At 39.2% G+C, this 25,477-nt stretch overlaps 1 protein-coding gene across 4 annotated transcripts in view; it reads left to right on the plus strand.

Annotated features, from left to right (window-relative positions):
• The window catches only part of WARS2 (tryptophanyl tRNA synthetase 2, mitochondrial), a 95,831-nt gene that overhangs the window by 45,412 nt on the left and 24,942 nt on the right, over positions 1 to 25,477 (plus strand). The window lies entirely within an intron of this gene.

The raw sequence follows: 25,477 nt of genomic DNA on the forward strand, positions 1-25,477 counted from the left end.
CATTTTTCCCTGTATTCATATCATTGAGTATTATTATAATGCAATAATATTTTCAGCTATTTCCTGAACTGTACTTGGTAAGTTTATAATGCTTCATATACCAAAAAATTTTATCCTATTATTACTTCTAACTCAAGAATTGTTTTTCTATATTGGGTTGCATTCAAACTGTTGAATTCATGCTGTTGACTAGTTTCCTGGTGATGAGGGATAGAATTTAGCAACTGATGGTTTTACGTAACTCCAATGTTGCTTTGCTGGGTATTGCATTTGGAAGGTCTGTTGGATAATTCCTATTGTTCATTCTTTGTATAATAACTTTTGAGAAGATTTGAAAGAGCTAGCTGGGAAATTGGAAGATGATGTCCAGTGTATTGAGTCCAAGCCAAGAAAGGCCTCAGAACAAAGCCAGAATTTGACTCATATCTTTACTATGGATGAATCAGTTTGCTCTTGGACAGGCAGATAACCTGGCCTAGAGACAGAGCACTTAAGAGACTCCCTAGCAAAGAAGATGAGAGTTTTAACTGAATCATGCTTTACATTACATGTTTTCTTTAACCTGATGATAAGCCCCAGCCAAGGAATAGTATGTTATACATGTTTTGGCACAATTTAACATGTATGCAAGTGTGGTACGTGTTATACATGTGTACAACTCCTTTCTTGATCATAAACTTCTGATACTCATTATTTTTATGCATATTTAATCACCCACAGAACTTAATATAATGATTCACACACAGCAACCATTTAAAAATATGTAATGAATGAGAAGACTATCTTCAAAAAAATAAATGCAGTTATCAACTTAAACTTGTTGCCAGCTTAAAGGTAATCTGAAAGAATAACAGGATCTAATCATTAACATGACTTTTAAAGGCAGTTTACCTCAATTTCCTTTTTCACTAAGGAAAGTCAGGAAGGCTTTCTTTACATATGACTTTACAGATTGAATCTTGGACAGATCTAATTGTTATCAAGAACTTGCTTATGTTGAACAAACATCTGCCTTCCTGTAATTTTCAGCCACTCATTTAACTTCTCTCTGAAAATACGTAAAAAATAAACTCTGTCTTCCACATGACTGCTATTCCAGTACTTGGAGGTATTGCTTGTGCATCATCCTTACCCTCCAGGTCCTTGTTCCATGGACTTACCTTCTTCATACTAGCTGTCCTTAGATGTCTCACCCTCCTGGTTGTCCTACCTCGGAAGCATTCCTACCTTTTCTCTGAAAAGATGGTGCCTCTCATATTTCATGAAACAATGTCTATCCAAACTCTTCACACCCCCCTCTCACATTATATTATCAGAGGCAGTCTAATAATTATCAGAGCCAGTTTTTGAGTCACCTAATGCATTTTCCAAGGCATACCATCTTCACTCCATCTTAGCTGTTTTTGATATAAGCTCTCTTTTGATCCTTATGTGATACTCTTTTATTAAAGAATTTATTTTTAATTAGAAGATAATTACTTTATAATACTGTGATGGTTTCTGCCATGAATCAATGTGAATGGGCCATAGGTATACATTTGTCCCCTCCCTCTTGAACCTCCCTCTTACCTCTGTCCCCATTCCACCCCTCTAGGTTGTCGCAAAGCGCTGGCTTTGGGTTCCCTGTGTCATACAGCAAATTCCCACTGGCTATTTATTTTGCATATGGTATTGCATATGTTTCAATGCTACTCTCTCAAATCATCCCACCCTGTCCTTCCCCACTGTGTCCAAAAGTCTGTTCTTTAAGTCGGAGTCTCCTTTGCTGCCCTGCAAGTAGGATCATCAGTACTGTCTTTCTAGATTCCATCAGTTCAGTTCAGTCACTCAGATGTGTATGACTTTTTGTGACCCTATGGACTGCAGTACACCAGGCCTCCCTGTCCATCACCAACTCCTGGAGTTTACTCAAACTTATTTCGATTGAGTTGGTGATGCCATCCAACCATCTCATCCTCTGTCATCCCCTTCTTCTCCCACCTTCAATCTTTTCCAGCATCAGGGTCTTTTCAAATGAGTCAGCTCTTCACATCAGGTGGCCAAAGTATTGGAGTTTCATCTTCAACATCAGTCCTTCAAATGAATATTAAAGACTGATTTCCTTTAGGGTGGACTGGTTTGATCTCCTTGCAGTCCAAGGGACTCTCAAGAGTCCTCTCCAACACCATAGTTGAAAAGCATCAATTCTTCTGCCGTCAGCTTTCTTTATAGTCCAACTCTCACATCCATACATGACTACTGGAAAAACCATAGCCTTGACTAGACGGACCTTTGTTGGCAAAGTAATGCTGGCTTTTCAATATGCTATCTAGGTTAGTCATAACTTTTCTCCCAAGGAGTAAACGTTTTTTAATTTCATGGCTACAGTCACCATCTGCAGTGATTTTTGGAACCCAAAAAAGTAAAGTCTGCCACTGTTTCCACTGTTTCCCCATCTATTTCCCATGAAGTGATGGGACTGGATGCCATGATCTTTGTTTTCTGAATGCTGAGCTTTAAGCCAACTTTTTCACCCTCCTGAAAGAGGAGGGTGAAAAAGAGCCTCTTTCATCAAGAGGCTCTTTAGTTCTTCTTCACTTTCTGCCATAAGGGTGGTGTCATCTGCATATCTGAAGTTATTGATATTTCTCCAGGCAATCTTGATTCCAGCCTGTGCTTCATCCAGCCCTGCATTTTTCATGATGTACTCTGCATATAAGTTAAATAAGCAGGGTGACAATATACAGCCTTGACATACTCCTTTCCCTATCTGGAACCAGCATATTGTTCCATGTCCAGTTCTGTTTCTTCCTGACCTGCATACAGATTTCTCAAGAGGCAGGTCAAGTGATCTGCTATTCCCATCTTTTTCAGAATTTTCCACAGTTTGTTATGATCCACAAAGTCAAAGGCTTTGACGTAGTCAATAAAGCAGAAATAGATATTTTTCTGGAACTCTCTTGCTTTTTCAATGATCCAGCAGATGTTGGCAAGTTAATCTCTGGTTCCTCTGCCTTTTCTAAAACCAGCTTGAACTCTGGAAGTTCACGGTTCACATATTGTTGAAGCCTGGCTTGGAGAATTTTGAGCATTACTTTACTAGCGTGTGAGATGAGTGCAATTGTGTGGTAGTTTGAGCATTCTTTGGCATTGCCTTTCTTAGGGATTGGAATGAAAACTGACCTTTTCCAGTCCTGTGGCCACTGCTGAGTTTTCCAAATTTGCTGGCATATTGAGTGCAGTACTTTCACAGCATCATCTTTCAGAATTTGGAATAGCTCAACTGGAATTCCATCACCTCCACTAGCTTTGTTCGTAGTGGTGCTTCCTAAGGCCCACTTGACTTCACATTCCAGGATGTCTGGCTCTAGGTCCGTGATCACACCATCGTGATTATCTGGGTCGTGAAGATCTTTTTTGTACAGTTCTTCTGTGTATTCTTGCCACCTCTTCATAATATCTTCTGCTTGTGTTAGGTCCATACCATTTCTGTCCTTTATTGAGCCCATCTTTACATGAAATGTTCCCTTGTATCTTTAATTTTCTTGAAGAGATCGCTAGTCTTCCCCATTCTATTGTTTTCCTCTGTTTCTTTGCATTGATCACTGAGGAAGGCTTTCTTATCTCTCCTTGCTATTCTTTGGAACTCTGCATTCAGATGCTTATATCTTTCCTTTTCTCCTTTGATTTTTGCTTCTCTTCTTTTCTCAGCTATTTGTAAGGCCTCCTCAGACAGCCATTTTGCTTTTTTACATTTCTTTTTCTTGGGGCTGGTCTTGCTCCCTGTCTCCTGTACAGTGTCACAAATCTTCATCCATACTTCATCAGGAACTCTGTCTATCAGATCTAGTCCCTTAAATCTAAATTTCACTTCCACTGTATAATCGTTAGGGATTTGATTTAGATCATACCTGAATGGTCTAGTGGTTTTCCCTACTTTCTTCAATTTAAGTCTGAATTTGGCCATAAGGAGTTCATGATCTGAGCCACAGTCTCCCAGTCTTGTTTTTGCTGATGGTATAGAGCTTCTCCATCTTTGGATGCAAAGAATATAATCAATCTGATTTTGGTGTTGACTATCTGGTGATGTCCATGTGTAGAGTCTTCTCTTGTGTTGTTGGAAGAGGGTGTTTGCCATGACCAGTGCGTTCTCCTTTTGAAACTCTGTTAGCCTTTGCCTTGCTTCATTCTGTACTCCGAGGACAAATCTGCCTGTTACTCCAGGTGTTTCTTGACTTCCCATTTTTGCATTCCAGTCCCCTATAATGAAAAGGACACCTTTTTGGGGTGTTAGTTCTAGAAGGTCTTGTAGGTCTTCATAGAACTGTTCAACTTCAGCTTCTTCAGCATTCCTGGTCAGGGCATAGACTTGGATCACTGTAATACTGAATGGTTTGCCTTGGAAACTAACAGAGATCATATATACATGTTAATATATGTATATATAGATTCCATATATATATGTTAATATATGACATTCATTTCTTTTTTTTTTTTTTTTTTTAAAGTTAATTTTTTTTTTATTTTATTTTTAAACTTTACATAACTGTATTAGATTTGCCAAATATCAAAATGAATCCGCCACAGGTATACATGTGTTCCCCATCCTGAACCCTCTTCCCTCCTCCCTCCCCATTCCATCCCTCTGGGTTGTCCCAGTGCACCAGCCCCAAGCATCCAGTATCGTGCATCGAACCTGGACTGGCAATTCGTTTCATACATGATATTTTACATGTTTCAATGCCATTCTCCCAAATCTTCCCACCCTCTCCCTCTCCCACAGAGTCCATAAGACTGTTCTTTTTCTTTCTTTTTACTTCACTCTATATAATGACTCTAGTTTAATCCACCTTATTAGAACTGATTTAAATATGCTCTTTTTTTTAGCTGAGTAGTATTCCATTGTGTATATGTACTGCAACTTCTTTATCCATTCATCTGTCAATGGACATCGAGGTTGCTTCCATGTCCTAGCTATTGTAAACAGTGCTGCAATGAGCATGGGGGTACATGTGTCCTTTTCAATTATGGTTTCCTCAGGGTATATGCCCAGTAGTAGGATTGTTGGATCATATGGTAGTTTTATTCCTAGTTTTTTGAAAGAAATCTCCTCACTGGTCTCCATAGTGGTTTCATCAATTTTAAAAATTATATTCTATTTCCATAATTATTCTAGGTGAAAATGTCTAATCTCCACAAAACAACTTATAAAATTAAAGGCTTATGTACAACTGCATCCAGTACTTGCACTTTGAGCTCATAGCCCCAGAAGGAACTACTCTATTTTAAATATGTTCTCTGTTGTAAAGGGTTTTTGGCAGTGACCTCCATAAATATATAAAAATTTGCAATTATTGACATATCTTCTTCCACATGGTATATTATTGTTCAAAATAGCAATTGAAAGAGTAATCCACAATATGGCGAGCTTTGTAAGAACTCTTTCGTAAGTGAGGGATAATAAAATTCACCTTCCCTTTGGTTTTTTATGTTACACAGTGAGCTCTCTGTTTCCCCAACTGATTGTAGGTCTAGGTCAGAGAGTAGAGGCAACTGGGGCTGCCTGTTTCCTCGGTGACCTCTAAACTGTCTCACAGGTCCCCTCTTACCATCCCTGACTTCAGCTCCCTTGGGGGAATTTCGATAGTTTGTCAGGTAAAATTTGAGAAGAGTACTCATCAGCCCATATTCCACAATTTGTCACACAAAGACAGTATGAAAGACTTCCTCAGATATCTTTCTGTCCTCAAGACATGCTTGGTCTGGGCCATTTCCTTCTTTAACTCAGGCAACCAACATTATTACAGCTTAGTGGGTAGACTGGTTATTGTATCAGATTTTTTTTCCTGTTTAAAATATTTAGTGAAGAAAACTTGAAATATATGTAGAAGAGTAGGAGAATAGTATACTTTACCCCCATCATTTATTAACATTTTGTGATTTGTCTCTCCAGTTTTGTTTTCTTTTTTTTTTTAAATATACTTCTTCGTGGTTATCTTTGCCAATTTTATTTATTTATTTATTTGGCTATGCTGGATCTTCACTGTGGCCTACACAGGCTTCTAGTTGCTGCATGCGGGCTTAGTTGCCCTGAGGCATGTGGGATCTTAGTTCCTGGACCAGGGATTGAACCCACATCCCCTGTATTGGAAGGCAGATTCCTAATCAGTGGACTACCATGGAAGATCCCATGTTGTTTTCTTTGTTGAAGTATTTTATAGCAGATATCACACATCATGGCATTTCATGCCCTAAATATTTCAGCCTGCCTTTCTAAAAACTCAGGAAGATTTCTTACATAACCACAATAATATCATCAGAATTAACAAAGTTAATGATAATCCCATATTATCATCTAATACCCAGTCCATGTTCAAACTATGCTGGTTCTCCCAAAATGTGTTTTGTAGTTGGCTTATTGAAATGACGATTCAACCAAGGTCTACAAATAACATTTGATTATGGATCTTAAGTCTTTTGTTTTTCATGCCTTTTGATTTGTTGATCGTTTTATTTCTGTAAAGTTAATCTTTCCTCATTTAAAACTTTGGTTTTTGTGCTACCACTTTTTTTATCCCTTTAATATGTTAATCAGCTTTTCTTTACTCACTAGAAAATTAGCCTTTCTGGGCATAAACATGAACCTTAATTTTCTTCCTAAGGCACTACTTTTGCAAGTTATATAGACAGTTTCTGACTTATAGTGGTTAAACTTATGATGCTTTGAAAGCTATATACATTCAGTAGAAACTGTACTTTGAATTTTAGATTTTGATCTTTTCCCAGGCTGATAATATGTAGAAAGATACTCTCTTATGATACTGGGCAGCTCCAAGTCAGCCACAAGATCATCAGGGTAAATGATCAAGACATAACCAATCTGTTTTCCACTTTGAGTACAGTGCTCAATAAATTACATGAGATATTCAACACTTTATTATAGTATAGGCTTTGTGTTAGAGCCCCTGAAGAAGGAAATGGCAATTCACTTCAGTATTCTTGCTTGGTAAATTGCATGGACAGAGGCGGCTGATAGGCTACAGTCCATGGGGTCACAAGAGTCGGACACGACTTAGTGGCTGAACCACCACCACCACCACCAGGGCTGATGTAAGTGTTCTGAACGTGGTTAAGCTATGATGTTGGGAAGGTTAGGTATATTGTATGTATTTTCGACTTGGGATATTTCCAACTTAATGGTGCGTTTATCAAGACATGACTCCATTGTAAGTTGAGTACTCTTGGAGAGAGAACTTTATTCTGTCTCCCACCATGCCTTTGCCTCAGGAGCTGATGGCAGAGAGGCAGTACAGAGCCAGAGCTGGCCTCCAGGCCCTGGACTACTAAATTACCCTTTCACTCCTGCCTCAGTCTTACCATTCGATGGTCCATTCCCCACATTGTAGCCATGTGCTCTTTCTACTTAAAATAAACCAGCACCTCTCTCCTACCCTCAAGGCAAAAATCTAAACTCAGTTTCTAGAAAACCCTTCAATCATAAAGTCCCTGAGAACATCAGGTCAGTGTTTCTTCCACTCCACCACTTTTTATCACAAGTTATTTTGTGTTCAAATGATCTGATTAACTTTTATCAAGAATTCTTTAAAGCAGAAGTTAAAATATTTTCTTGTTTTATTTTGAGAAAACTTGATAAATCAATTCTTAACTTATAAACAGATAAATTAGAGATCAGTTATGTAATTATAACAAGGTTTTTTTTTAATATTGGTAATTTTGTAGTGCTTTTAAGCATTTAGTTGATCATAAAATATGATAGGAATTTAGAAAACAAAATATTGGGAGCCAATGCTAGTTAAAATTGGTTATTCTTGCATTTGCACACACACAATTATTTACAAATAAAATGAAGAATTTTTGAAATTGTGAGTTAGAAAAAGTTTTTTTTTTACATTATGTAAGTGTTCTTTTCATGTTCATCCACTGTGTTAAGCAAAGTACTTAACGGATAAATATAGAGGCCAGTTCCCTGGGCTACTGTTGTCTACCAGAGTAAGTTCTAGTAATTGTTTGAAATAGGGAAAGAATTTAGCTATGTTGGGATGCTGATTTTATCAATTATTTTTATCTCCAGTCCTTTGCATTCTTTCTCAGCAGTCTGACTGGAACGATTGAGACTTATTGAAGATTTTTCTCATTATTTTCTTTTTCTTTCTTTCCCACTGGCCTCTAGTCATGGTGCTTCCCCTAAAATATGTTTGCCATATGTGGGGAATTTTTCAGAGCCTCTCCTCTAAAAGGTGTGCCTATGTGCATGCATGTGTGTGTGTGTGTGAGTGAGAGAGGGAGAGAGAAGACGCCTGCCTGTGTGTGTGCTTGGCAGAGCTTTCCATCCAAATGCCAAAGTCAGTGGTCTTTTATTTCTAGCAGGCTTGAGTGCAGATTCAATCTGATTCCCACAGCTGTCTCTGAGGTGCATGTCTCCACGTCTTTAGTTGTTACTTTGCTTGGGATTGAGTCACCCTGCAGATGGAAGATAAAAGCTGGAGTTCATAGCTTTAGACATTGGCTTTCTGCCAAGGCTAAGAGAAAAGGACAACTCTGACCATCAGACCTCCTGTTACAGAGGGTCCGAAACAGTACAGCGAAGAGTCCACGGCAAAGAATGAAATCTGCAGCTTCAGAATGTGACCTCATTCTCTAATTAGAGTGAGGTTTGGTTTCTCAGGAAACAAAAATCAATAATAGTAATACAGGAAGGGGGACTATGAAGGAACCCATTTCCGAATGAGGGCCAACGGAGCTGACTACATGAATCTTGGCTCAGTAAATACAAACAAAAGTACCTGACCCATGGTGCTTGTCTTAAAGATACAAAGCCAAATCCTAAACTAGGACCGGGAATCTCTTGTGTTTTCATTTATCCTCATAATTTTGGAATCGTGTTTAAGTATGTATTTATATTTATTAAACTCTCAAGTTGTTAGGCTACTGACAACAGGTATACGTTCAACTCATAAAGGAAGCAAACAAACCTCTATATAAGTTAATGGTCTTGAGGAATCTATTTGTAAAATTGGCATCACTTCCAGAGTTTCCAGGGAGAGGCAGAGGTTCTAAATGTCCCATGGAATAAATAATAAAGAGAAGTTAGGAAAATTATTAAAATACCCAAACTTCTCATGTTATTTCCTTCTCTAAAAGGTTTCTGCTAGTACCACTTCCTTGCCTACATCTATACTCATGTGTGATTCGATGAGAAGCTATTGTATTTGTGTTGCTTCTATCCTGGAGCACAGAGTTAGGTCATATCTTAATTACACCTCCAAGAAGAGCTTTTTTACTATCAGGGCAATGAGTATGGGCTCTGAAGCCAGATACAGTTTGAATCTCACTGTGATCTCCTCTCGTTGTGACATACTAGGCAAGTTACTGAAGCTCTTTGAACCCCCTTTATAATGTCTACAATAAGGATATTTAAACAATATGATGTATACATATGATTCCTGACAGATGTTAACTTTCTCTCTCACCTTACCTCACCACACACACACTGTCCCCAATCCAGGCTTCTTGATTTAAGGATGGAGTGCATTTGTAAGATGAAGATCAAATTAGTGACTGTGCCTCTCTTCATTCCCAATGACAAAATATTTTCACAAGAGTTTGTTATCGAGAAATATTTCAAACATTGAGAAGAGTATGAGTATGGATGGCTGCTCTTTGAAATGCTAACATTTTGGCATACCTGATGCATGCAGTTTTTGTTTTTTAAGAAGTAAAACATTACAAATATAGTCAAAACTTTTTAGCTTTCTCTGGTCTCATTCTGCTTTCTGCCTCCCCAGAAAATGTGTGTGAAAGTGTTAGTCACTCGGTCATGTCCAGCTCTTTGTGACACCATGGACTGTAGCCCACCAGGCTCTTCTGTCCATGGAATTCTCCAAGTAAGAATACTGGAATGGGTTGCCATTTTCTTCTCCAGGGGATCTTCCCGACCCAGGAATTGAACCTGGGTCTCCCTCGTTGCAGGCAGGAAATTTAATCATTTTGACTGCTGTATGATATTCCATTGTCTGGCTCTATCACAATTTATATATCTATTGTTGTTTGCCTGGCTAAAGATATTTAGATTTTTTCCAACTTTTTGTTACTGTGAATATTATTACAATGGGCACACTTACATATGCTTTTTGTGCACCTCTGAAAGCCTCTCCAGAGGGAACTACTATGCTGAATTTAATACTCATCATTCCCAAGTACCTGTTTACATTTTTATTGCATATGATTTGGCCATAACAATCCATATTATTTATTTTGTATGTTTTAGAACTTTACATAAATAGCCTTATGCTGCACATATCTTCCTGAATCTATATTTTTGTATGCAGCATTAATTATGTGTTTGCGATTTAATCATTTTGATGGCTGTATGATATTCCATTGTCTGGCTGTATCACAATTTGTTTAATCTATTGTTATTTTCCTGGCAAAAGATATTAAGATTTCTTCTTACTTTTTGTTACTGTGAATAATACTACAGTGGACATACTTACATATGCTTTTTGTTCACCTCTGAAAGGCTTTTCTAGGTGTACATACCCAAGAGTGGAATCATGAGGATATATGACATCAATGTTAGTGAATTATTGCCAGCTCAGTTCAGTTCAGTCACTCAGTAGTGACTGACTCTTGGCGGGCCCATGGACTGCAGCACGCCATGCTTCCTTGTCCATCAGATTCTCAAACTCATGTCCATCAAGTCGGTGATGCCATCCAATCATCTCATCCTCTGTCGTCCCCTTCTCCTTCTGTCTTCAGTCTTTTCCAGCATCAGGGTCTTTTCCAATGAGTCAGTTCTTAGCATCAGGTGGCCAAAGTATTGAAGTTTCAGCTTCAGCATCAGTCCTCCCAATGAATATTCAGGACTGTTTCCCTTTAGGATTGACTGGTTTGATCTCCTTGCAATCCAAGGAACTCTCAAGAGTCTTCTCCAATACCACAGTTCAAAAGCATCAATTCTTTGGCACTCAGCTTTCTTTGTTGCCCAACTCTCATATCTGTATGTGACTACTGGAAAAAATATTCCAAGGAGTATTGCCAGATTGCTCTCCAAACTGGCATTCCAACTTACGTTCCACCAAAAGAAGAGTTTCCTTTGGTCTATGGCAATATTTGGACTTCCCTGGTGGCTCAGACAGTAAAGCGTCTGCCTACAGTGTGGGAGACCCGGGTTCGATCCCTGGGTTGGGAAGATCTGGAGAAGGAAATGGCAACCCATTCCAGTATTCTTGCTTGGAAAATCCCATGGACGGAGAAGCCTGGTAGGCTACAGTCCATGGGGTCATAAAGAGTCAGACACGACTGAGCAACTTTACTTTCTTTCTTTCTTTCTATGGCAATATTTGGTATCAGTTCAGTTCAGTCGCTCAGTCATGTCCGACTCTTTGCGACCCCATGAATTGCAGCACACCAGGCCTCCCTGTCCATCACCAACTCCCAGAGTTCACTCAAACTCACATCCATCGAGTCCGTGATGCCATCCAGCCATCTCATCCTCTGTCGTCCCCTTCTCCTTTTGCCCCTAATCCCTCCCAGCATCAGTCTTTTCCAATGAGTCAACTCTTCGCATGAGGTGGCCAAAGTACTGGAGTTTCAGCTTTAGCATCATTCCCTCCAAAGAACACCCAGGGCTGATCTCCTTCAGAATGGACTGGTTGGATCTCCTTGCAGTCCAAGGGACTCTCAAGAGTCTTCTCCAACACCACAGTTCAAAAGCATCAATTCTTCAGCGCTCAGCTTTTTTCACAGTCCAACTCTTACATACATACATGACCACTGGAAAAACCATAGCCTTGACTAGACGGACCTTTGTTGGCAAAGTAATGTCTCTGCTTTTGAATATGCTATCTAGGTTGGTCATAACTTTCCTTCCAAGGAGTAAGCATCTTTTAATTTCATGGTTGCAATCACCATCTGCAGTGATTTAGAGCCCAAAAAACATAAAATCTGACACTTTTTCCACTGTTTCCCTATCTATTTGCCATGAAGTGATGGCACCAGATGCCATGATCTTCGTTTTCTGAATGTTGAGCTTTAAGCCAACTTTTTCACTCTCCTCTTTCACTTTCATCAAGAGGCTTTTGAGTTCCTCTTCACTTTCTGCCATAAGGGTGGTGTCATCTGCATATCTGAGGTTATTGATATTTCTCCTGGCAATCTTGATTCCAGCTTGTGCTTCTTCCAGCGCAGCGTTTCTCATGATGTACTCTGCATATAAGTTAAATAAGCAGGGTGATAGTATACAGCCTTTACGAACTCCTTTTCCTATTTGGAACCAGTCTGTTGTTCCATGTCCAGTTCTAACTGTTGCTTCCTGACCTGCATACAGATTTCTCAAGAGGCAGTTCAGGTGGTCTGGTATTCCCATCTCTTTCAGAATTTTCCACAGTTGATTGTGATCCACACAGTCAAAGGCTTTGGCATAGTAAATAAAGCAGAAATAGATGTTTTTCTGGAACTCTCTTGCTTTTTTGATGATCCAGCGGTATAATTAGACATTATTTTTGCCATTATAAAAGATGGAATATCTTATCTCATTGTTATTTTAATTTGCATTTTCCTGATTACTGGTAAGGTTAAGGATTTTTTCATGTTTAAAACCTTTTGTTTTCTTCTGTGAATTACTTATTCACCCCTTTTTCCCAGTTAAAGAAATTGTATTTTTTTTATTGTTTATAGAAGTTATTTCTTTACATATCCTAAATATTAATCCTTTGTCTGTTTTACATTGCCTTTTTTCAGTCTATGGCTTGTCTTTTTAAATTTGTAAATGCTGTCTTTTATTATACGGAAGTGTTCATTTTAATGCAGTCAATTCAGCCTCTGCCTATGTGGTTTAGTGCTTCTGTTTGTCTTTTCAAGTAATTGTTCTCTGACCTAATGTCATACAGCTATTCTTTATGATTATTTTCTAAATGTTTTAAAGTTTTGCTTTTCCCATTTAAGTATTATCTACAAATAAATCTTACCATCTTTGGATTGTACACATTTTGACAGATTTTATTTGCATTATTTTTTAAAAACCACATTTGAAATTATCAGCACAGATCATATCAGTAGTGCCTTTAAGTACTGGGAAGATGTCTAGCACATGTAATGAATGCATATTTTCCAAAATTCTAACTTTTGCTTGAAATCTGACATTTTATCATTAGCAACACTTTTTGTGAATTGTTTTCCTTGAAATTCCCATCTTCACTTTTTTCCCTTGGTGACTTGCTAGAGGCTACTCTGTTAATCTTTCTGGAGCACAGATTTGGTTTTGTGAGACTCTATCATATCTTGGGCTTTCCAGGTGGACTAATCGTAAAGAACCTACCTCCCATTGCAGGAGATATAAGAGACACGGGTTTGATCCCTGGGTCAGGAAGATCCCCAGGAGGAGGGCATGGCAGTCCACTCCAGTATTCTTGTCTGGAGAATCTCAGAGACAAAGGAGTCTGGAGGGCTACCCTCTATAGGGTTGCAAAGAGTCGGACATGACCGAAGCAACTTAGCATGCATGCATGAGCTATTACATCTTTCTTTTCTATTTCCTTCATTTTGTTGTTTCCTCTCTTGCTTCCATTGTCTTTGATATTACTTTGTTGTTGTTTTTATTAAATGGACCTCATTAATTTTAGCCATTCTTATTTTCTAATATAAATTTAAATATTCATTTCCTTATAAGTACTGCTTTATCAGCATCCACAAAGTTGTGATATGTAGTATTTTCACCATAACTCATTTGTAAATGATTTCTAGCTTGTTATTTATTTGACCTGTGATTTATTTAGAAATAGGTGTTTTAATTTCCAAATACATGACTCTTTTTTTAAAACCATTTTACCCATTTGAATGACTAAAATTAAAAAATACTGATATGGCTAAGTTTTGATAAGGATGTAGAGCAGTGTGAGCTCATACATTGCTATTAAGAGTATAAAAAGTTAGTTTCTTATAAAATTAAGCATATACTTATCATGTGAAGTTGCTCAGTCGTGTCTGACTCTTTGTGACCCCGTGGACTGTAGCCCACCAAGCTCCTCTGTCCATGGGATTCTCCAGGCAAGAATACTGGAGTGGGTTGCCATTTCCTTCTCCAGGGGATCTTCCCGACCCAGGTCTCCTGCATTGCAGGCAGATGCTTTAACGTCTGAGCCACCAGGGAAACCCACAATTCCCTAGGCATTTACCCAAGAGAAATGAAAACATTGTCAACAAAATGACTTGTGCTTCCCTTGTAGCTCAGTTGGTAAAGAATCTGCCTGCAATACAGAAGACCCAGGTTCAATTCCTGGGTTGGAAAGATCCCCTAGAGAAGGGAATGGCGACTCAGTCCAGTATTCTTGCCTAGAGAATCCCATGGACAGAGGAGCCTGGCAAGCTACAGTCCATGGGGTCACAAGAGTCGGACTTGACTTAGTGACTAAACCACCACATAAATGTTCATAATGTTTTTGCTCGCAGAAGGCAATGGCACCCCACTCCGGTACTCTTGCCTGGAAAATCCCATGGACGGAGGAGCCTGGTAGGCTGCAGTCCATGGGGTCGCTAGGAGTCGGACACGACTGAGAGATTCACTTTCACTTTTCACTTTCATGCACTGGAGAAGGAAATGGCAAGCCACTCCAGTGTTCTTGCCTGGAGAATCCCAGGGACGGGGGAGCCTGGTGGGCTGCCGTCTATGGGGTCGCACAGAGTCGGACACGACTGAAGCGACTTAGCAGCAGCAGTAGCAGCAGCAGCAGTCCCAAAGTAAAAACAATACAAATGTCCATCAACAAATAAATGATTGTAGAATATTCAGTCAATGGACTGCTATTCAAAGTGAAAAGGAGTATGTAACAATATAAAGGAATAGCAGAAACATTTTGCCAAGAGAAGCCTATGAGAGAATAATTCATATTATACAGTAACATTTATTTGATATTCTAGAACAGGCAGAACTAATCCATAATAACAAAGAGCAGATCAGTGGTTTCCAGGAGCAAGGGTGAGAAAGGGATGAAGAATTAACTGCAAAGTGGTATGAAGAAACTTTTGGGTGGCATTGAACTGCTCTGTATCTTGATTGGTGTGGTGGTTACACATGTGTATGGATTTATTAAAATTCCTAAGACTGAGCAGCTAAAATGGGTCCGTCTTACTCTTTGTACATTGTGCCTCACTAAGTTCAGTTCAGTTCAGTCTCTCAGTCGTGTCCAACTCTGTTAATATTAAAATGTTTTTATAATCAGTAGTCACTTAGAATATTGTATAAGTAAAAAGAAAAAAAAGAGAAAAACCCATGGAACTGTGTGAGAGCATTATAGATAGTTCAATGTATTTGTCTTTCAGACATGTAAAATGATAAAGGCAAAGTAAATATGGCATGAAAATGTCATGTGAACTTCAAGTCACCCACTCGCAATGTAAAAAACAACCTGCTCACAAATGTAGTCAGTAAACTAATAATTTGATATGTTGATGTAACATGCTCCCTAAACTTGTAAAACCAGCAAGAAGCACTGTGAAACCAAGTGTTGCAACTGTTGAGTCCACTCCAAGCAAAGTATTAAAGAAAGAAGCTTTGCCTGAGATAGTGCTTTGAATTAGACTGACAAGATCTTTTCTGCCAAGAATTTTAGGGAATTTCAGTCAAGAGATAAAAGAGTTTGAAAGAAGAATATGAAAATCATCTTATGATTTAAGACTTCCATCATTTTTGTTTGTTTTTAAATTATTTTTAATTCATGTTTTTCCTTGTTTAAATATTATTTATCCTAATCAAAACAGCAACAAATATATGTAGGAAGAGGTATCTTTTACAAACATATTTTGTACTTACTTGTTGTATATTACAAAATAAAGAACACAACTCAGTGTTTGTTTGTTGGTTTTTAATGAAGCACCTTGTGACCTCCAATTTACCTGCCCTTAGTCTTTTCTTCTTATATTTCTTTACTGCTCTGATTCTTTGATATATTGATTCCCTCATTCCTTTTAGGATTTTCTCTTGATCCCAATGTTAAGGCAGTAACTTTATTTTTCTTCTACTCTAATAGTTCATTTATTTCCTTTACTGATTCATCTTTAATCTCCAGAATTCTGTCCTGAAGTAGGTAGGTAGGTAGACAGATAGATCTGTTATATATATTCTGTCCTTGTGAAGTTTCATCTGCTTCTATAACTTTCAGCTATTTTCTCTCAAATTTTGTTTCTATCCTTCACCTTTCTTCCTAACTTCAGACATTTTTTGTGTGTGTTTCTAGCTATCTTCTAGGGGAGAAGAAAATGGCAACCCACTCCACTACTCTTGCTTGGGAAATCCCATGGACGGAGGAGCCTGGTAGGCTACAGTCCATGGGGTCGCAAAGAGTCGGACACGACTGAGTGACTTCACTTTAACATTTCACTTTTATGCACTGGAGAAGGAAATGACAACCCACTCCAGTATTCTTGCCTGGAGAATCCCAGGGACAGGAGCCTGGTGGGCTGCCGTCTATGGGGTCACACAGAGTTGGACATAACTGACGTGACTTAGCAGCAGCAGCAGCAGCTATCTTCTAGACATCTCTCTTTGAGATCTTTCAGAAAATCTCAATGTGAACATATCTAAAACCACAGATTTGGCCTGTGAGCAGCAGTTTGCTAACCCCTACTGTATGAGGATTATATGTCCTCATCCACTGCCATGTGACCAGCAGGCGGTGCCTCAGATAGGAGAAACATCTGGTCATACTCTACTGATGTTGGGCTTGTCCACATGACTTGTTTTAGCCAATGGAAAGTGAGTGAGCATGATACACACCATGCCCAAGCAGAATCTTTACAAGCCACTCCATGTTTGTTCTAACTCTCTTGCTCTTTTTCCTTCCTCCTAACTCAATTTAGGTCCTATTTTGAGAAGGTAAATAAAGCAAACTTCCCAGGTGGGTTCCCAGGTGGCACCAGTGGTAAAGAATCCACCTGCCAAAGCTGGAGACACAAGAGATGCGAGTTTGTTCCCTGGGTTGGGAAGATCCCTTAGAGGAGAAAATGGCAACCCACTCCAGTGTTCTTGCCTGGAAAATCATATAGGCAGAGCCTGGTGGGCTACAGTCCATAGGGTCACAAAGAGTCAGACATGACTGAGCACGCACGCACACGCACACACACACACGCCAGCCTACAGCTACTAATATGTGAAGTGAATGAAAAAGAAACCATTGCTGTGAGCCGCTTATTTAGGGCTGTTACCCAACATAAGCTAGAAAAAGCAGACTAATTCACTGCTATAGATAAAAAAAAAATGTTTACACATACACATGTATAAATTAAGCAATAGAACTTAGAGGGAGGTGACTTTTCAGTCTGGAGTAGACTTAAATAGCTACTTATTTAGCTTTGGAAGTATTGGACTAAGAAAAAAGTATAGAAAGATCCAAATGCGTACAGACAGATATTCATTGGCAAACATAAGTACCAACAGGAGGCAGACCAGTTGAAGAAAGTGAATGAAAGTTTATTGATAAACTTTCTTTTAATTAAAATCAGAGTTCTTTTAATTAAAATCAGATCCCCAAACAAGGCCCCTGTTAAGGGGATTTGTGATGGGGATGATAAGAATCTAATAAAGATAACTCAGCATGAAATTGCTAGTTTTTGAGAGAAAATGATAAATGGGAATTTGTGTCTGAACAGTCTTACAAGTGCCCAAACCAAAACTTAAAAGTACCTGATTCCTGGGAAGATAACATTTATATGGGAAATAGTAAAATCCCAAGGGACACTTCGATGTTTGATCTAAGATTCATCGAATTAGCTAATTGCTTGAATGGATTTGATCAATACCTAGAAACTGTATTTTTTTTTTTTTTGTATCATGCTATGCTGTACTTGTTAAGAAAATGTTTTTGAAAAAATTTAAATTCAGCAAAACACAGGAAATAGTATAACAGACATTCATGTTCCCAACACCAAGGGTGAATATTGTTGACATTTTGTCATATTTGCTTCATCTCCTGTATTAAAGTTGAAGGACCTTTTCATTCTTTCCTTGCCCACTCCTCTCACCCCTCCTCCCTGCATCCCTTTTCTCTATCCCAGGCAATGAAATCTTGGACTTGGCCTGTATCAATCTAGCCAATTTGTCACACCTGTTTTCACGTGCAATCCCATGAGCAATATACAATAGTTTTAATTGTGTGGTTTAAAAAAAAAGATACAAGTGGTGCTGTATTGTAGAATCTTTTTACAATTTTCCTTTCCCACATAGCAGTATGTTTTTGTGATCTCATGTTAATTTTTTATATTTGGCTAGAGTGCCATTATACAAATATGCCACCTTTTATTTAGATATCACCCTGTTGACAAACCTTTAATGTTTTCATTTCATGTATTCATTTAACAAATATTTATTGAATACTTACCGTGTCCCAGATCCTGTGTCAGATACTCATATCAATGAAGAAAAGAGACAAAAATCTTTGCCACCATGGTAGTTATATTGTATTGGGATGACACAACATAAATAATGACTATAATAAATAAACCAAACAAAGTATATTAGAAGGTGATAGGTTATATAGAAAAAGGCTAAGCGGAATTGGGAGTGGTGTTGAGGGAAACACAGGTTGTTATTTTAGATAGCATGGCTGGGTAAGCCCCCTTTATAAGATAATATTACAGCAGAGACTTAATGTGAGGGAGTTAGTGAGGTGAGTATGTGGGGAAAAAGAATTGCTATCAGAGAAGAGTCAGTGCAAAGCCCCTAAGTGGGGAGTGTGTCTGGTATATTCAGGAAACACAAGGAGGTCAGCAAGGCTGGAGAAGGGGGAGCAAAGAGGGTACGGAGGAGGATTGGAATCCAGACATTATAGGGTTAAGTAGGAAGAGATGATCATGATAGACCATGGTAAGGACCATACAATTCACTCATTTAAAGTTTACAATGAAATGACTTTTAGTGTTCACAGAGTTGTGCATCCATCACCACAGTCAAATTTTGAACATTTTCATCAGTCCATGATGAAACCCAGTACCCATGAGCAGTCACTTCCTTTGCTCCTCTCCCCTATCCATGGCAATCTCTAATTCCCTTTGTTTTCTATGACTTTGCCTGTTTTGAACATTTCATACAAATGCATTTTGTGATTGGCTTCTTTCACTTAGCATCGTGTTTAAGGTTTGTCTATTTGGTAATATTTATCAGTACTTCATTTGTTTTTGTTGTTGAGTAATATTCCATTGTATGGATATACCACATTTTATTTATTCATTCATTAGTCAGTGAATTCATTACTCGGTATTTGGGTTGTTTCCACTTTTCCAGGGAGTGTCCTGGTGGCTCAGAGGTAAAGAATCCACCTGCCAATGCAGGAGATATGGGTTTGATCCCCGGGTTGGGAAGATCCCCTGGAGAAGGAAACGGCAACCCAGTGTTCCTGCCTGGAAAATCCCAGGCAGAGGAGCCTTGGAGGCTACAGTCTTGGGGTTTCAAAAGAGTAGGTAGCAGCAGAACATGCATGCACTTTTCCAGATATTTCCCATGTGAAAAATGCTACTCAGAAAATTTCTGTAAAGTGTTTTATAGTTGTATGTTTTAGTTATCTTGGTATAGATCTAGGAATGAGATTGCTGGGTGATACGGTAACTCTATATTTAACATCTTGGGGAACTGTTAAAAGTGTTTGGAAAGTGGCTACACTACTTGGTATGAGAGTTCTACCACCAATGTACCAAGGGTCCCCGACTTAGGGTTGTTCAACTTACAGTTTTTCAACTTTACAATGGTACAAAAGCAATAAGTACTGTAGCAGAAATGGTACTTTGAATTTTGAGTTTTGATGTTTTTCCCCCCAGGCTAGCAACTCTCATGATGCTGGGCGTCAGCAGCAAGCTACAGCTTCCAGGCAGCCCCATCATCATGGGGGTAGACAACTGACACACTTACGATTCCGTACCTACACAACCATTTTGCTCCTCGCCTCAGTACAGTGTTCAGTAAATGACATGAAGCATTCAACACTGCATTATAAAATAGATTTTGTCCTAGATAATTTTGCCCAAATATAGCTAATGTAAATGTTCTGAGCATGTTTGAGGTAGGCTAGACTAAGCTATGATGTTCTATATGTTAGCTGTATTAAATGCATTTTCAACTTAGGATATTTTCAACTTGATGGATTTATCAGGAAGTAACCCCACTGTAAGTTGAGGAAGATCTGTAAAGGAGTCCAAATTCTTCATTTCTTCAAACATTTTTGTTGTCGGTCTTTTTTTTTTTTTTTAACTATCCTAATGAGTGTAGAGTGATAGCTCAATGTGTTATTTTTTTCTCAGCGTGGTTTTGATTTGCATTTTCCTAAAACAAAGTTCATGGCATCTGGTCCCATCACTTCATGGGAAATAGATGGAGAAACAGTGGAAACAGTGTCAGACTTTATTTTGGGGGGCTCAAAAATCACTGCAGATGGTGACTGCAGCCATGAAATTAAAAGACGCTTACTCCGTGGAAGGAAAGCTATGACCAACCTAGATAGCATATTCAAAAGCAGAGACATTACTTTGCCAACAAAGGTCCGTCTAGTCAAAGCTATGGTTTTTCCAGTGGTCATGTATGGATGTGAGAGTTGGACTGTGAAGAAAGCTGAGTGCTGAAGAATTGATGCTTTTGAACTGTGGTGTTGGAGAAGACTCTTGAGAGTCCCTTGGACTGCAAGGAGATCCAACCAGTCCATTCTAAAGGAGATCAGTCCTGGGTGTTCTTTGGAAGGAATGATGCTAAAACTGAAACTCCAGTACTTTGGCCACCTCATGCGAAGAGTTGACTCATTGGAAAAGACTGATGCTGGGAGGGATTAGGGGCAAAAGGAGAAGGGGACGACAGAGGATGAGATGGCTGGATGGCATCACTGACTTGATGGACATAAGTTTGAATGAACTCCGGGAGTTGGTGATGGGCAGGGAGGCCTGGCACGCTGTGATTTATGGGGTCGCAAAGAGTCGGACAAGACTGAGTGACTGAACTGAACTGAATAGACTAATGATGTTGAAGAGTTTTTCACGTGCCTATTAGTCATTTGTGTATCTTCTTTGAAGAAGTGTCTTTTCAAATCCTTTGCCCATTTTACATTGGATTATCTGTCTTTTCATTGTTGAAGGATGAGTTTTTTACGTAGTCTGGATACAACTTTCTTATCAGACATGATTTGGAGGTAACTTCTTCTGTTTTGTAAATTGTCTTTTACTTTCTTGATGTTTCCTTTGAAACAGAACATTTTAAAATGTTGATGAAGACCAGTTTATCTTGTTTTTTTTCTTTTGTTATTTGTGCTATTGGAGTCATGGACTAGCAAATCACTGATTAACACAAGGTCAAATAGGAAAATTTACTCCTATTTTTTTTTCCCAAGCAGTTTATACTTTTGGCTGTTACACTGAGGTCCCTGATCCATCTTGAGTTAATTTTTATGTATGGTGAGAAGTAGGGGCCCAGCATCATTCTTTTGCATGTAGATATGTGTCTACAGATATTCAGTTGTCCTAGCATTATTTGTTGAAGAGACTATTCTTTCTGAACTCTCACTTCTTTTCCATTGATCTATCAGTTCAGTTCAGTCGCTCAGTCGTGTCTGACTCTTTGCAACTTCATGGACTGCAGCATGCCAGGCCTCCGTGTCCATCGCCAGTTCCTGGAGTCCACTGTAACTCGTGTCCATCGAGTCAGTGATGCCATCCAACCATCTCATCCTCTGTCATCCCCTTCTCCTCCTGCCCCCAATCTTTCCCAGCATCAGGGTCTTTTCCAATGAGTCAGTTCTTCGCATCAGGTGGCTGAAGTATTGGAGTTTCAGCTTTAGCATCAGTCCTTCCAATGAATGCTCAGGACTGATTTCCTTTAGGATGGACTGGTTGGATCTCCTTCCTGTCCAAGGGACTCTCGAGTCTTCTCCAACACCATAGTTCAAAAGCATCAATTCTTCAGTACTCAACTTTCTTCACAGTCCAACTCTCACATCCATACATGACCACTGGAAAAACCATAGCTTTGACTAGACGGACCTTTGTTGGCAAAGTAATGTCTCTGCTGTTCAATATGCTGTCTAGGTTGGTCATAGTTTTTCTTCCAAGGAACAAGTGTCTTTTAATTTCATGGCTGCAGTCACCGTCTGCACTGATGTTCTATCTTTATACCAGTACTACATTTTCTAAATTTGTGTAGTACTACATTGATTGATTTTGGGGTGTTAAAGCAAGCTTGCATTTCTGGAATAAATCCCACTTGATTATGTTGTGTAATGCTTTATGTATGTTGCTGGATTTAATTTGCTAGTGTTTTGTTGAGGGCTTTTGCATCTGTATTCATGACATTGGTGTATAGTTTATTTTGTTATGATGCCTTTGCCTGGTTTTGGTTTCAATGTAATACAGGCCTCCTAGAATGAGTAAGGAAGTGTGCCCTCTTCTTTTATTTTTTTGGAAGAGATTGTGAAGAATTGGTATTAATTTTTTAATGTTTGTAGGAATTCACTAGTGAAATCTGCTCTCTACCCACCACCGAGGGTTCGTTTTATTGTTGTTGCTGTGTCTGCTTATTGACTTTTCTGCAGTAAATCTGTAAAGTCCATCTTCACAGTCCTGTCTGGTCGCCACAGTCTCTGCTGGGTTAGCTTAGTGTTTGGGTAAAGATTGAGCTTGTTGTTGTTGTTGTTTAGTCATGTCCAACTCGTTGTGACCCCATGGACTGTAGCCTGCCAGGCTCCTCTGTCCATGGAACTTCCCAGGATGGAGTGGGTTGCCATTTCCTTCTCCAGGGGATCTTCCCAACCCAGGGAATAAACTTGTGTCTCCTGCATTGACAGGCAGATTCTTACCACTGAGCCCACCAATGATTGAGCAGAAATGTCTAAATGTTTTGATCCTATATTTCAACCCTTAGCTGAAGGGCTTACACAGGGCCTCAAGATGAGCCAGATGTAAGAGATTGGGGTTTTCTCACGTTTTTCCTGGGCATGTGCACAGCCTTGCCAGAGGCCCAGGAACATGTCAGATCTTTTCAAAGCCCTCCATAAGCATATCGTTTGCCAGCTTTTCTCCGTAAGATTTTTTAGCCAGCATCTTGTTTTTCTCCTCCTGGTATCAGCCCCTCAGGCAGCAGTAATATTAAGTCATTGCTGGTGATTATTTCTGAAACATGTCCTAAGAAGAGGACTTCTCCGACTGAGTGAACTCTAAATCAGGTCTAATAATCACCAGCCCTGCAAATGAGGGACTTTTCCCCATTTCCCAAATGGACAGCTGTCAGGTTAAGTAGTGACAATTCTCTAGGGTTGAGTCTTTATGAGGAGCTCCAGGCCTCAACTTTCCCTACCATTGGCTGCTAGGCTGCTGTTTTCATGGCCACACAGACACGGGGAGAGACTGATGGGGATTAGGCAAGTTAAAATGCCACCAGGCTCTCTGTTCTTACTGAGACTGTGATGTTTTTCTTAATTATTCTTCAGATGATTGCAAGCCTTTGGTTAATTTTCTAGAGTTTTATAAAAGTTGACTTTGACAGTTTTTGCTTGTGTTCTCATTGTTTTTATGGAGGAGCAGATTTTCAGAGGTTGTTACTCTGTTGTTTCAGCAGTCTCTCTACCTTTTCTAAGCACCAGAAAAGTTTTCATTTTATTTTATTCAAGACCAAGTGTAGTTAGATTTACAAGCCTTTTGCCTATTTTCACAAGCTGAACACACCCATGTGCAGGTTACATGGGTAATTTGTATTGATCTTTATTCCCCCTTCCATTTACTAACCATCCCTTTCCCAAGATAACCTGTTTTTAAATTGATTATAATTTAGTACATACTCTTTTACATCTGGCTTCTTTCATTCAACATTATGTTTATGAGATCCGTTCATGTTGTTAAATGTAATTTAGTCTCCCCCATTGCTGTAGTAGTCCCTTGAGTGAGTATACCACAATATATGCATTCTGTGTAGGTGGACATTTGGATTACTTACAATATAGGGCTATTACAGTACATTCTTGCATGTATATTTTTGTGAACATATGTAAACATTTCTGTTAAGATATATACATAGAAATGGAATACCTGGGTCATATGTTATATGAATTCTGAGTATTAGTGGATACAGTCATCATTCAAAGGCGGTGGAACAGTGTTTACATTCCCACAGCACGGTATAAAGGGCTTCCTTGGTGACTCAGATGGTAAAGCATCTGCCTGCAATGCAGGAGACCAGGCTTCAATCCCTGGGTCAGAAAGATTCCTTGAAGAAGGGAATGGCAACCCACTCCAGTATTCTGCCTGGAGAATCCCATGGACTGAGGAGCCTGGCAGGCTACAGTCCATGGGGTTGCAAAGAGTCGAACACAACTGAACGACTTTCACTTCAAGTCAGCACAGTATAAGAGTTCTGTTTACTCAATATCCTGACCGTACTGGGTAGTATTTTGGGGTTTTCAGCTTAATCATTCTGGTGAGTGTGTAGTGGTATCACTAATTTGCACTTAGAACACTTGGTCGGTTTTCATAAGGTTATACTGCTTTTTTCTTATCAATTTGTAAGCGTCCTTTACATATTCTGTTTACCAATGTATTCTGTTTGCAAACATCTCTTCCCACTCTGTGACTTGCCTTTTTTTCCTCTTTTTTAAAAATAATTTTTATTTACTTATTTATTTTTATTTATTTATCTTATTTTTGGCTGTGCTGGGTCTTCACTGCTGCATGTGGGCTTCCTCTAGTTGCAGCGAGTGGGGACTGCTCTTCCTTGCAGTGCGCTGGCTTCTCACTGCAGTGGCTCCTCTTGTTGCGTGTCCCCCGCATTGACAGGTTGATTCCTAACCGCTGGACCACCAGGGAAGTCCCTTTTTCCCTCTTTAATGGTTCAGCAGACTTTGGCATCAGGTGAAGAAGGACAGGGAGCGATCCCTGAGAGATGGGAGACAACGGCTCCAATTTACTGCCTGGAAAGAATTCCCAAGCAAAGCACACAGTGTGAAAGTGTTAGTTGCTCAGTTGTGTCTGACTCTTTGCAACCCCAATGGAGTGAAGCCCGCCAGGCTCCTCTGTCCATGGAATTCTCCAGGCAAGAATACTGGAGTGGGTTGCCATTTTCTTCTCCAGGGGATCTTCCTAACCCAGTGATCGAACCCGGGTCTCCTGCATTGCAGGCAGACTCTTTACTATCTGAGCCACCAGGGAAGCCCCTTTTAATAGTGGTGTTTGATAAAAATATGTTATTAATTTTAATGTAGTTTCAATTATCAAGATTTTTGCTCTCTGTTTAGTGCTTTTCAGATCCTATTTAAAAATTCTTACTGACCAAAGGAAATTAAAGATGCAATCAACTGGTTTATTTTTTCTACAAATTTTTTTAAATGTTTACGCAAAAAATTTTAGCCAACCCTGAAGAATACCAGTGTTTCCTCATGAGTGTATTTTAAAGATGATTGTCCTCTTTCATTCACAAAAGCACCAGCAAAGAATCAAGTCTTATACAGCTCTATTCCAGAATGGTTTT

Source organism: Bubalus kerabau, chromosome 6 (assembly GCF_029407905.1).
Source record: "Bubalus kerabau isolate K-KA32 ecotype Philippines breed swamp buffalo chromosome 6, PCC_UOA_SB_1v2, whole genome shotgun sequence".
Taxonomy (NCBI): Eukaryota; Metazoa; Chordata; class Mammalia; order Artiodactyla; family Bovidae; genus Bubalus; species Bubalus kerabau.